Below are 15,147 nucleotides of genomic sequence, written 5' to 3'. Positions count from 1 at the left end.
ACGAAAATGTTTATTTTATAAGAAACTGCCCAGCTGCCTTCCAAAGTGGCTGTACTATTTTGCATCCCCACCAGCAATGCATGAGAGTTTTGCATCCTCACCAGCACTGGTGTTATCAGTGTTTAGTATTTTAGCCATTTTAATAGATATGTATCAATAGTAGTGTCTCATTGTTGTAATTTACAATGCCCTGATGACATATAACGTTGAGCATCTTTTCATTTGCTTATTTCCCATCTGTATGTCTTCTTTGGGGAAGTATCAGTTTAGATCTTTACCCCAGTTTTTAATTAGATTGTTTTCAGTAAGTTGAATTTTAAGAGTGCTTTGTATGTTTTTGTACCAATCCTTTATCAGATAGGTGTTTTGCAAACATTTTCTCCCAATCTCTGGCTTGTCTTCATTCTTTTAACAGTATCTTTCTCAGAATAGAAGGTTTTCAGTTTAATGAAATCCAACTTCTCAGTTTTTTTCTTTCACGGACCATGTTTTTGAAGTTGTATTTTAAGAGTCATTGCCAAACCCAATGTTACCTGAATTTTCTTCTACAATATCTTCTAGGGTTGTATAGTTTTGCATTTTACATTTAGGTCTATGATTCATTTTGAGTTACTTTTTGTGAAGCGTGTAAGATGTTATGTCTAGATTCATTTTTTTGCATGTGGATATACATTTGTTCCAACACCATTTGTTAGAAAGACTATCCTTTCTCCATTGAATTGTGATTGCCCCTTTGTCAAAGATCAATTGACTATATTTGTATGGGTCTATTTCTGGGCTCTCTAGTCTGTTCTGTTGGTCTACTTGTCTCTTCTTTGACCTTAACCACACTGTCTTGATTACTATAGCTTAATAGTAAGTTTAATAGTAAGTCTTGAAGTCAAGTAGTGTATTTTGAAGTCAGGTACTAAGTCTTTAAGTCAGGTAGCTTACTAGAGCTGCCATAGCAAATACCATAGACTCGGTGGCTTAAACAATGGAAATTTTATTTTCTCATGGTTCTGGAGACCAGAAATGCAAGATCAAGGTGTCAGCAGGGCTGATTTCTTCCAAGGCCTCTTTCTTTAGCTTGTGGCTTGCCCTCTTCTCTCTGTGTCTTCGCATGGTCTTCCCTTTGTATGTGTGCATGTCTGTGTCCAAATTTCCTCTTCTTATAAGGACGCCAATCATATTGGATTAGGGCCCACCCTAAAAACTCATTTTAACTTAATTACCTCTTTAAAGACTTTATCTCCATATACAGTTACATTCTGAGGTACTGAGGGTTAGGACTTTAGCATATAAATTTTGGGGGTTAGGGCTTCAAATATAAATTTTCAACATATAAAATTTGGGGGGAAACACAGTTCAGCCCATAACAAGTAGTATCAGTCCTCTGACTTTGTTCATCTCCTTTAAGACTGCATTGGCTATTCTAGATCTTTTCCCTTTCCATATAAAGTTTAGAATAAGTTGGTCAATAGCCACAAAATAATTTGCTGAGATTTTTGTTGGAATTGCATTGAATCTTCAGATCAAGTTGGAAAGAACTGAAATCTTAGCAACATTGAGTCTTCCTATCCCTAAGACTGTGCCCCCTTGGAGTTTTGTAATCTCAAAACTTGTCCACGCTGAGCTTCTAGCAGTTTGTCATTACAGTTCAGGGTTTATTTCTCTAGGTCTTGTTCCTGTGGAAGTACTTATTCCCAGCCTTCTGTTCTAGTAAGTTGTGATTCTCTGTTTCTGCCTATCGTTTCTACAGTTTTTCAGGCAGCAACCCTATGACCTCAATGCTCTGATGGGTCTGAGAGCTGCTGGTTTTCAGTTTGTTCAGATTTTTTCTTGCTGTGGGCATGAGAGTGACAACTTCCAAGCTTCTTATATTTAAGACCAAAAACCAGACATCTCCAAGGTACTTTTTATTATTGCAGCATCATCATTAACAACATTAAGCATTTATTGGTTCTGATTTTACAGAAGGAACTGAGTTAGGTCTAATATATTATGTCTTAAAACTGGCAAGAATCCTATTTTTGCCAAAATGGTATTTATGAAAATATTTCTATATTTGCATCATAAATCTTTATAATGTGTATACCTAGAGCATTGGTTTTCAAAATGCTATGGCCCTGGTAGTAGGAAGAGGTGCCTCAGGAATTGCTGATTCTGGTTGTGCGTAAGATGGAAGCAAGGGGCAAGGGAAAGACTATGCTAACTATACTCACCCCAGCTTGAACCTGAGCAGGTCTGGTTCATACATTTCATTTGAAGTAAGGGTTGGACAACTAAATAGTCTTGAAATCCACTGCCCTTGGTGTTAGATGAATGCTCTCCTAGTGTTTTCATTCATAGATTGTACAACAGATGAAACTATCTCAGAGAAAACTTCTTTACAGAGTTTAGTAACAAAATTGTTAAGGAAGAACTAATGTAGACTCAGTTTATTTAATGCAAAGTGTGATAATGTTGGAATAAATGAATCCCTCTTTGTTGGGGATTGTAAAAACTCAATTAAAATATAATTAACTTGGGCTTCCCTGGTGGCGCAGTGGTTGTGAGTCCGCCTGCCGATGCAGGGGACATGGGTTCGTGCCCTGGTCCAGGAAGATCCCACATGCCGCGGAACAGCTGGGCCCGTGAGCTATGGCCGCTGGGCCTGCACGTCCGGAGCCTGTGCTCTGCAATGGGAGAGGCCACAACAGTGAGAGGCCCGCGTACCACAAAAAAAAAAAAAAAAAAAAGAAATACGCAGCATGGGCATACCTTTATTAACCTGTGGGTAAGTTTTCTTGATGGAATCTATAGATGTCTGTGCATCCTGGCTTATTAATAACAGAATTAATCAGTTTATCAACTTATACTTTTATAAAAATTCAGGCTCACTGACATATTTAGTTTTGGGGTTTGTGGGGTTTTTTTATTTGATTTTGTATCATAGGGTAGTTGGAGACAGGTCTAGAATAAGATTTCAGACTTTTCACCTTCTGGAACATATATCCAAACTGAGCTGAAAGAAGTGTTTTTAATTCATCTAGCAGCCACATATAATTATGCTTGGTTTACACTGTGAGGAGGTATCTGGAAGGGCAGCAGAAACAGGGCGTGATTTGTTAGGTGCACTGCTTTTACATCATTCATATTGCTTAGAATTGTTTATAAGCATGGGTACCATAGTGTAGTAAACTTAGTCTAAATCAGTTCAGAAAAATATTTAGAAGCCTGCTGTGTATAAAGCAAATAAGTAAAACACTATTCTTACACCAGGAAAGTGAATACAGTACAGTAATAGAAGAGATTAGACAAATATGCAAAAATCAAGTCAAAACACTCTAAGTATAATAAGAAGCAAAAAATGCTATGAGGCTCATAGAGGAGAGAGATTCTGCATCTGTTTGAAAGCAAATGAGCAGATTGAAAGGGAAGGTAACATTTATGATCTAGAAGAACCTGGAGAGAAAATATATCAGTTAGGAAATTTTTCAGGTGCATATAAAAGTAAACTTAACTGATAGGAGCTTTAATAAGTAGAGCTCTATATTTCAAACAGAACAAGAAGCCTGGAGGTAAGCAGCTGCTGGTGTTGATTCAGTAGTTCTATAATGTCAAGGTCACATTTCTGTAATTTTCTGAGTCTTTTTCTCATGCTTGTTGCCTTGTGATCACAAGAAGGTGGCTACAGCTCCAACTACCAGTCTATAGTCCAGCAGGAAGAAAGGACTGAGAGAAGGAGAAAAAAAAAAACTTTCCAGATATTCCTCTGCAGACTTCTGTTTACAACTCATTGATCAGAACTTTGCAAATTACTACCCTGGCTGCAGAGAATCTGGAAAGGTGAGAGTTTTCAGCTAATCATATTGCCCCTCTCCAAACAAAATCAGGAAATGTTGAGGTAAAAAGAGTAGCAGGAACACCTCATGTGTTACTTTGAGGTAAAAACGTGTTCTTGTCCTTGTTTGTATCATATATCTTTTTTTCTTGCCACATATTTTTTAAATTATCTCTTCTCTTTGATTCCCACTAACCTCTATCAGTTATCTTGCAGCCTCTCTGAATATTCCTTTTTTCACTTCCTCTGGGTGTTTTTCCTCCTTTTATCCCCCAAAGATGATAATAGTGGTTTAGAAAATATTAACCCCAACAATAACCATGACTTAACAAGTACTTACAATGTTCTAGGCACTGCACAAATTCCACATACTAACTCACTGAACTCTTAACAACAGCCTTATATCTAGTTCTATTATTATCCCTGTTTTTCATATGTGAGGTGCAGAAAAGTTAAATAACTTAAAAGTCATACAAACTAATAAATAATGGAGTCGGGTTTCTAACCTAGATAGTGTAACTCCAAATGCATGTGTCCTTAACCTCTAACCCATTGTTCCTGGTCTCCAGAAGCTCCTCCTCTTACTGACTCCCTCTTGCCTTGCCGTCTCTGCCGTACTTAATTCCAAGGCCAGTTCTAGCAGTGAATTTTTAAGAAACCCAGTCTTAGTTGTTTTCACCAGTCTAGCATAAGGCTTTGGATAGCCTAGTGTCACCAGCTAAAATCTTGCAGGCTTGGTGGTCTCTGTGACCCAGTAGTCTAGGCTTCAGCATGTTTTATGCAACTGTGCAACAGTTTCAGTAGAGCTATTGACAGATCTAAGAGATTGTAAATGAAGAGCTGAGAGTACCATACTTGATATTTGCCAGGATATGAAAGATGAAAGGGGAGGAAGAATCATAAATTACTCTTAAGACTGTAAGATTAGTGGTGAATCTTAATTAACCACTTAATTAACCATTAATAAGAATCATAATTTACTTATTAAAGTAAATCATTACTTAAATCATTATTTACTTATTTGTCTTCCCCACTAGCTGCTAGAGTTAGAAGCAGAAATTCTGGCAACTCTACCTTGATCACACCAGTTCTACTTCCAGGATACTTTCCTTCCTTGCCCCTGCTGAGATCCTGCATACATATTCAGAGCTGACCTCAGTTCTCACCCACTCCCCAAGCCTGGCCTGACAGCTACATCCTATATTGATCTCTCTCTCTCTCTCTCTCTCTCTCCCTCTCCCCCTCTCTCTTTTCTTCCCTCCCTCCGTCCCTCCCTCCCTCCCTCTCCCCATTTACTGTATTCTTTGTTTGTTACTTATAAAGTTAGTACCTTGCTATTCATTGTTCAGTTGTCTCATTTTTGTACATTTTGTACAATACTATTTAGCTCTTAAAATATTTGTAAAAGTTCCTACTATGTGCCAGGCCCTTTGAGAGGATACAAATATTTATGAACACAACCCCTGCCCACAAAGAGCTTATAGTCTAGTAGAGAAAACTGACATATAAACAAATAACTGTAATAGAGATTGACTGGTACAGAAATAGATTCAGTTATGAAATGCTATGCAAAGACTAATAATGGAGTAATTCTGGTAGTTGTTAAAACGTGTTCAGGGAAGGCTATAGAAAAAAACATTTAAGTTGAATCTTGAAAGTCATTTGGATTATAAAATGTTTATATCCTCATCACTTTCTATTTTCATTATACTCATTTTGACACTTTTCTTGTCTGTTAAACTATAAGTTCTTCAAGGTCAGGAATTATATATTCAAAGTCTTTGTTTCATCCATAATGCCAAAATATTTCACTGAAATATTTATATTCATATAAATAAATACTTATTTCTATTTCTTTATCTTCCCTCTTCTCCCACCAAAGCCAAAACTGGTCAGCATATTTTTTTTGTAGCTTTATATCCCATTTCATTTAACATAACATTAACCTTGTAGTATATTTTTAGAACAACTTATTTTACCACAAATGTGTAGTTTCTTTCTATGTCATATCTTGTAAGTAAGCATTGAGATTTTTGCTCTGTAACCCTTTATGAGCTTTTATGGTATCTTGTGTAAGCATGATAAAAATGCAAAGCTCAGAGGTTTTTTTGCTTGCATACAGCTTATGGAAAACTCTCAAGTTTATTATTTTCTCCTAGCATGTCAAAATATCTGAGGTTTCAAATTGATAAAAATACATTTTAAAAGCCATGTTAAACTACTGTAGTGTAAAGTTACAAACTGGCAAATTGAGTATTATGATTTTACTCCAGGACAGAATAAAAGAGGTTTAAGATCTCCTAAATTTCATGAAACACCAAGGAGGTTTACCTCATAAACATTTAAACCCATCATCATTTTTTGCAAGTTCCAAGGCTGAGGCCAAGGACATTTTAAGATTAAAACTTTAAATGAATTAAACTCACCTTAAAGTTTATTAAAAGTATTTGCCAAACATCTATTTGAGAATCTGCTATATGGGGAGACACTGGTAATTCAAAAATGAATACTGTAAGATATTACTTCTATTTTGAGGAGCTCACAATTTAGTAATTAAAGGGATTTATCCATTCTATATTATGGGGTAAATTCAGTTGCTAGATATAAATTTCAAAACTGATTAGAAGTAGAAAAGACCTCTATTTAAAGACTTTAACTCAGTTCACCATTTCATAAGCACAGTGGCTTACACATAGTAGGCACTAAATAAATGTTTACTAAATGAATGAACAATAAGAATTGTAGACTTTAAGGTTAGGAATGAGACCTTACTAGGTGAGGTTTTTTTAACCCTTTGACATCAACATGGTTTTTATTATCACAGCGATTGTCAGTAGTAGTTAATGGGTGAGGCTGGGGTTATCAGACATTCAGCAATGCTGTGAGCTGTCCTACCCAATGAAGAATTGACACATCCTGCACAACTTTGAATGTCTGAATAAATCTACTACAGATATAAATTGGTGTGTCACTTTTTCCAGAACTGATATCCGTTCAGTGCCATCCTTATCAAAATTCCAGTAGAATTTTTTGTGAAATTTTTAAGAAAATGCAAAAAGCCAGGAAGCAGCCTTTACACATAGCGAAGCTGGGGTACTTACACTTTCAGATATCAAGACTTGTGGTATTGACACAAGGATAAATCAATAAGCAAATGGGACAGAAAAGAGTCTAGAGGGAATTCCCTGGTGGTCCAGTGGTTAGGACTCCACGCTTTCACTGCCAAGGGCCTGGGTTCAATCCCTGATCAGAACACTAAGATCCCACAAGCTACACGGTACAGCCAAAAAAAAAAAAGAAAGAAAGAAAGAAAGAAAGAAAAGAAAAGAGTCTAGAAACAGACCCACACATGTGATCACCTGATTTATGACAAAACTAACACTGTGGTGCAGATGGAAAAGGACGGGCTTTTCCATAAATAATACTCAGTTAACTGGTATCCACATGGAAAAAAAAGTGAATCTTGACTCCTCCACACCATGAACAGAAATCAATTCCAGTTGTATTGCAATCTAAATGTGAAAGACAAAACATTAAAGTTTTAGAAACAAACACAAAAGACTGTCTTCATGGGTAACATCTAAACTAATAGTGCTATTAGTCTTGATTTTGATCCTACTAAAAAAATTATACATATATATATACACATACACACACACACAAGCATAAATTCGCACTTTAGGACATAATACTGAAAAGTTTTTTTTTAAAGTTCTATAAAAAGAAAGAGTCAGGGACTTCCCTGGTGGTCCAGTGGTTGAAGCTTCGCCTTCCAATGCAGGGGTTGCCAGTTCGATCCCTGATCGGGGAGCTGGGATCCCACATGCCTCAGGGCTAAGAAACCAAAACATAAAACAGAGGTAATATTGTAACAAATTCACTAAAGACTTAAAAAAAAAAAAGAAAAAGGTCAAAATACAAAGGAAGTTTATTTGAAAAAAGACATCTCAAAATTACTGAATAATTTACTCACCTTGTCCATTTTTTCTACTACATATTTCCAATTATATAGTTAATGCAATATTGCAATTACTTAAAGAACAATGAAATGAATTGCGTATATGTAACAGAAGAGTTGAAATTTAATGGATTTGGATCCAAACTTTAATGAATTAGGAGAGGCACATGAAATGCAGGAAGTTTAATTAATTTCATTAAGAAAGTTTGTTCTTAAAATGTACTCTTTCTTCTCTATACATTTTTAATGATTATAAATGTATACTAATACATTTATACTATGAAAATTACATATTGAAATTGTTTTTTCAAGGGGTTACTACACAACTTCTCTATAGTCTCTTACAATTTCTTTTCTAATCCTTCCTCTAGGCTCCATCACTTATCAAACATAAAAGCCAAGCTCACTTGTAAAAATATATATAGATTTTATATTTCAGTAGTCTATAATTTATCTTGTCATGTTAGCCCTAATTCAAGTCAGATTGTCACCCTCTTTCTCTTATCAATAGCAATAAGTCTAGTCTGTTATTATTTATCCTAACACTAATTTTTATTCTAGATTCTACTTGTACCATATTTCTGATCTTTCATGTTCTTGTGGGGGTTTTTTTGATATGGAAGCGTTTCTAATCTTAATTATCTTAAATGCAAATATATTCAGTGTAATTAGATACAAATTTCTGACTATTTCATTAAGACTTCAGTTTAAACATGGAGAAGGGAAGGAGCCTGCCCCCCACGAGAAAGAGCTAGATCATAATGTTATTTCCAAAAAGAGTGATTTTGGATTCTCACCCATGAGTAATGGGGAGGCTTTTAAGTACTTTATGCAGGAATTACTGATCAGACTTGTGTTTCTAAAATATCACTTTGGCTGCAGTATGAAAAGATAAATTGGAAGGGATGACAAGACTGGAGGCATAGTCCAGTTAGAAAAATGTCATAAGAGACCAGGTCATTATCATCATCAACATTCCTGAACTGAGGAAGGAACCTGGCAGAAATGAGATAAAATCAACTGAATTTAGTCACTGTCACTTGATGAGGAAGAAGGAGGAGTCTAAGGTGGCTCCCAATTTCCTGATTCGAGTGACTTGATGAAATGGGTGTTTTTCACTAAAATAAGGACCATAAGAAAAGGCGCAGTTGGGGACATGTAGAATGGGACATGCTGGTGGGAAAAACCTATGAACATTTGGATGTGTGCATTTGTTCAGGGGTGATATATGGCCCAGAGATATAGATTTGGGAATCATTGTTATAGAGCTGGTAGTTGAAGTCTTTAATTAAGATTAGAAAATATGTTTAGATTCAGAAGAGAAGGCACAAAAGAATCCTGTGGAGTGGTCTCGTGGAAATTGAGGGAGGAGAGAATTTTGAGAAGAGAATAAGAAACAATGCTAAATGCATTGAACAGTGAATAGAAAGCCAACAACTGAGTCATGAATAGAGACGTCCATTTCATTTGGCGGTATGAGGCTCATTGGTGACCATCGACCAAGAATTTTCAGGGATATGGAGTACTTGATTATATGCCATTGGTTAAAGACTGAATGGATTATTCAATTTTTTAAAAAGTGAATGAGAAGTGAAGAAATAGAGACAGCAAGTTTCCATTCTGTTCCAAGTTTTTGAATATTAGAGATAGGAGTAAGAATACTAGCCAGGGGGAGATCCAGGATAGAGGGTTTTTCAGTTCTTTTGTTTTTCACACTTGTTCCTTGATTAAAATATTGCTTTTGGTTTCATTTAATTTAATGTTAAACTCAGTATTTTGCTAAAATTAATCATTCTATAATACTTTGGTTATTGGCATAAGTTTGAAAGAATCAGGGTTGCCAGCAAACCAAATTAAGGATAAATACTGAATTGTGTGACTTCCATGAATGCTCAGGATTAAAAAATATTTGTGACAGAAATATGTAAAACCATGACTGAATAGAAGGAAGAAGTTGACAGCGTGTTGGATAAATGTGAGATATCTTACAAATGATTTTTAAATGAGGCCATCTGTTAAAGCTTGCTGATGCTCTCAGTCTGGAGCAGGAGGTTATTTATGTTTTCACGCAAATCAGGCTTTAACCAAAATACTTTGGCAAAAACAGATGCCTTATAGAAATTCATTATTCCTAAAATAATTACAACCCTCTAAATGTTAACATCCCTTCCTACAAAGAATGATATTATGCTAATACTGTTCATATATATGAATGTGAAATTATTGTATTATTGCTGTAATGCAATTCAGTGGTTTCTCTCTACCCTCACCTCCAACCTCACCCCCAGGAGATACATGCCTGCTTACTAGGACCAATTTCCTACTTATTTAGCCAAAAATAATTGACCTTTGAAAGTCATAACCCAAGTAGTTGCATTTGAACTAAAATCTAAAGACAAACCTAATCTTTCAAGCATTTTCTCCTATTATCGTCTTTTTTTTTGACCCTCAGTAAGTCTTGCCAGATACATTAAACTAAAGATTTCATAATAGAATATAGTCATGCTGTCATGTTTCATTAATGTTGAAGAGGAAGAATTAGTGTTATTTTGCCAGAAAACGAACTTCCAGTGTTACTACTACTATTTTACTAATGTGCGTAGTCACTCACTTGTAAAGGGTGAACACCGTGTGCAGAAGTGCCTGCAGACACAGGAACTATGAGCATCCCTAACTTCTACATCCATGTTAGATCAGCTTGAGTCCACACATAAAAGAGATCAACTCTGTGAGGGCTGGAGAAAAAAATTGAAGAGACTTATTCTTTGCAGCTTTCATCATTACAGGGAGAGCAGCAAATAAGAATCAGACTAATATTTTTGGTTTCTCTAATTTATGGCTTTTTGTTAACTTTGTCACTGAGTGAGCTGTTGAGCCAGATTCCTATGGCACGTAACACCTTGCTCAGGGTTCACTTTAGTACTGTGAGAAGATTTATGCGTAGACTCTCTATTTAGTACACTAATGAAAGTATTATTTATTGGTGTCTTCCTGTCCTCTGGGAATGCTTTTACCTTCAGTAGGCTCTTATTTACCTTAAAATAGGACTTAACTACTCAGATGATACGTCTCATTTCTCCTTCCTAACTGCTCTTTGAGTTGAAGCATTTCTCAGAATGGAGAATGGAAGAAGGACTGGAGAACTACATGTGTGAACACCCCTGCCTAGCTCCTTGCTCATGACAGGGAATCTGCACCTTACATTCTTTTTTTAAATTTATTTATTCATTTATTTTTGGCTGCATTGAACCTTCATTGCTGCACGCGGAGGCTACTGTTCGTTGCGGTGTGCAGGCTTCCCATTGTGCACCTTGCATTCTATGTGCTCTATAAAGTGGTCTGGCATAGTGATGTAGAGAGAGGCTCTGCAGTCCGATGGCCTGAATTTGAGAGTTGGCTCCACCACTTACTGCTTGTGTAAGCTCAGCAAATAATTCCTCTCTTCCCCAGGTTCCTCATCTGTTAACTAGAAATAATAATACACACTACTATATATAAGATAGATAACCAACAAGGACCTACAGTGTAGCACAGGGAACTATACTCAGTATTTTGTAATAACCTATAAGGGAAAAGAATCTGAAAAAAAATAGATATATATGTATGTGTAACTGAATCACTTTGCTGGTATACCTGAAACTCACACAACATTGTAAATCAACTATACTTCAATAAAAATTTTGAAAACTAGGGTTAATAATGGCACCTTACACATAGTGTGGTTATGAGGATTAAATAAGTTAGTATATTTTAAAAGCTTGGCACAAACCCTGATAGGTCGTTGTGCTGCCGGTGGTGGTGGTGGTGGTGGTGGTTTTTCTCATAGACGAAGAAGCATTGCCTTGTTGGTGGAAACCAAGAGAAGTACTTGTTAGCAGGCAGTAATCCTACTCTCTACAGTTTTTCTATACTGGGAGAATATTGGTGGTCCTATGAAATGGCACCAAAATATTGCACTCTCATTAAGGAAGGAAAAGAAAATACCGTGTGCTTTCACGAGCATTATCTCATTTAATCCTCAGAACAATTCTTCCAAAATAAATTAGCCAATTTTCACATGGGAGAGACCCGAAGTCTTACACAAGATCGAATGGCTACTGGATAACAAAGTCAAGATTCAGTCAGAGGAGTAGCTGACCCAAAAGCCCATCTGTTTCCATCTCACTCTACTGGCTAAACTGTCAATATTTGGGGCATAGTTGTTTTCCTCCCTTTCTAGATGTGGCAGATTAAAAGAAACCTCTACAACAGTCCAGTCCTACCTCTTCTCTCTTCAAGTGAGAAACTGCAAACATGGTAGACACTCAAATAATATTTGGTCATTGGCCAGTCAAATAATTCTTTTTCCTAAAAAGAAAATACACACTTTGCATCTTTAATATTGCAGTGGTTTACTTGTACTAAAATAGGAGCTCCCATGACTTTGTAGAAAAGTAAAAATAGAACTTCATATATGAGACCGAGTTTTCCCAATTTACCCTATATCCTCTTCTACTGAATAGGTTACAAAGTCTGAGTTAATGAGAAAGCCTAATAATTCTAGTAGCTTCCTATCCTCATTCTATTTTTTTGGTTTCTTTGTTTACTTTACTTTTTTTAAATTTAATTTTATTTTATTTTCATACAGCAGGTTCTTATTAGTCATCCATTTTATACACATCAGTGTATACATGTCAATCCCAATCGCCCAATTCATCACACCACCACCCGCACCCCCCACCTCTTTCCCCGCTTCGTGTCCATATATTTTTTTCTCTACTTCTGTGTCTCAATTTCTGCCCTGCAAACTGGTTCATCTGTACCATTTTCCAGGTTCCCTATATATGCATTAATATACAGTATTTGTTTTTCTCTTTCTCACTTACTTCCCTCTGTATGACAGTCTCTAGATGAATCCACGTCTCTACAAATGACCTAGTTTCGTTCCTTTTTAAGGCTGAGTAATATTCCATTGTATATATGTACCACATCTTCTTTATCCATTCATCTGTCAATGGGCATTTAGGTTGCTTCCATGACCTGGCTATTATATATAGTTCTGCAGTGAACATTGGGGTGCATGTGTCTTTTTGAATTATGGTTTTCTCTGGGTATATGCCCAGTAGTGGCATTGCTGGGTCATATGGTAATTCTATTTTTAGTTTTTTAAGGAACCTAGATACTGTTCTCCATAGTGGCTGTATCAATTTACATTCCCACCAACAGTACAAGAGGGTTCCCTTTTCTCCACACCCTCTCCAGGATTTCTTCTTTGTAGATTTTCTGATGATGCCCATTCTAACTGGTGTCAGGTGATACCTCATTATAGTTTTGATTTACATTTCTCTAATAATTAGTGATGTTGAGCAGCTTTTCATGTGCTTCTTGGCCATCTGTATGTCTTCTTTGGAGAAATGTCTATTTAGATCTTCTGCCCATTTTGGGATTGGGTTGTTTGTTTTTTGAATATTGAGCTGCATGAGCTGTTTATATATTTTGGAGATTAATCCTTTGTCTGTCGATTCGTTTGCAAATATTTTCTCCCATTCTGAGGGTTGTCTTTTCGTCTTATTTATGGTTTCCTTTGCTGTGCAAAAGCTTTTAACTTTTATTAGGTCCCATTTGTTTATTTTTGCTATTATTTCCATTACTCTTGGAGGTGGATCAAAAAATACCTTGCTGTGATTTATGTCAAAGATTGTTCTTCCTATGTTTTCCTGTAAGAGTTCTATAGTGTCTGGCCTTACATTTAGGTCTCTAATCCATTTTGAGTTTATTTTTGTGCATGGTGTTAGGGAGTGTTTTAATTTCATTCTTTTACATGTAGCTGTCCAGTTTTCCCAGCACCACTTATTGATGAAACTATCTTTTCTCCATTGTGTATCCTTGCCTCCTTTGTCATAGATTAGTTAACCATACGTGCATGGGTTTATCTCTGGGCTTTCTATCTTGTTCCATCGAACTATATTTCTGTTTTTGTGCCAGTACCATATTGTCTTGATTACTGTAGCTTTGTAGTATAGTCTGAAGTCATGGAGTCTGATTCCTCCAGCTCCGTTTTTTTTTCCCTCAAGATTGTTTTGGCTATTTGGGATCGTTTGTGTCTCCATACAAATTTTAAGATTTTTTGTTCTAGTTCTGTAAAAAATGCCATTGGTAATTTGATAGGGATTGCATTGAATCTGTAGATTGCTTTGGGTGGTATAGTCATTTTCACAGTACTGATTCTTCCAATTCAAGAACATGTTATATCTCTCCATCTTTTTGTATCATCTTTAATTTCTTGCATCAGTGTCTTATACTTTTCTGCATACAGGTCTTTTGTCTCCGTAGGTAGGTTTATTCCTAGGTATTTTATTCTTTTTGTTGCAATGGTAAATGGGGGTGTTTTCTTAATTTCTCTTTCAGATTTTTCATCATTAGTGTATAGCAATGCAAGAGATTTCTGTGCATTAATTTTGTATCCTGCAACTTTACCATATTCATTGATTAGCTCTAGTAGTTTTTTGGTGGCATCTTTAGGATTCTCTATGTATAGTATCATGTCGTTTGCAAACAGTGACAGTTTTACTTCTTCTTTTCCAATTTGTATTCCTTTTATTTCTTTTTCTTCTCTGATTACTGTGGCTAGGACCTCCAAAACTATGTTGAATAATAGTGGTGAGAGTGGACATCCTTGTCTTGTTCCTGATCTTAGAGGAAATGCTTTCGGTTTTTCACCATTGAGAATGATGTTTGCTGTGGGTTTGTCATATATAGCCTTTATTATGTTGAGGTAGTTTCCCTCTATGCCCACTTTCTGGAGAGTTTTTATCCTAAATGGGTGTTCAATTTTGTCAAAAGCTTTTTCTGCATCTACTGAGATTTTCATATGGTTTTTATTCTTCAATTTGTTAATATGGTGTATCACATTGTTTGATTTGTGTATATTGAAGAATCCTTGCATCCCTGGGATAAATCCCACTTGATCATGGTGTATGATCCTTTTAATGTGTTGTTGGGTTCTGTTTGCTAGTATTTTGCTGAGGATTTTTGCATCTGTATTCATCAGTGATATTGGTTTGTAATTTTCTTTTTTTGTAGTATCTTTGTCCGGTTGGTATAAGGGTGATGGTGGCCTCATAGAATGAGTTTAGGAGTTTTCCTTCCTCTGCAATTTTTTGGAAGAGTTTGAGAAAGATGGGTGTTAGCTCTTCTCTAAATGTTTGATAGAATTCACCTGTGAAGACATCTGGTCCTGGACTTTTGTTTGTTGGAAGATTTTTAATCACAGTTTCAATTTCATTACTTGTGATTGGTCTGTTCATATTTTCTGTTTCTTCCTGCTTCAGTCTTGGAAGGTTATACCTTTCTAAGAATTTGTCCATTTCTTCCAGGTTGTCCATTTTATTGGCATAGAGTTGCT

General features: G+C 36.0%; 1 protein-coding gene across 2 annotated transcripts in view; it reads left to right on the top strand.

The window, feature by feature from the left end:
• Positions 1–15,147, top strand: part of ELP4 (elongator acetyltransferase complex subunit 4) — a 239,823-nt gene that overhangs the window by 136,981 nt on the left and 87,695 nt on the right. The gene's annotated exons all lie outside the window — the stretch shown is intronic.

This window comes from Mesoplodon mirus (assembly GCF_964341445.2).
Source record: "Mesoplodon mirus genome assembly, chromosome: 7".
Taxonomy (NCBI): Eukaryota; Metazoa; Chordata; class Mammalia; order Artiodactyla; family Ziphiidae; genus Mesoplodon; species Mesoplodon mirus.
Note: the sequence above shows the minus strand (reverse complement) of the source record. Positions and strands in the feature narration are given on the sequence as shown.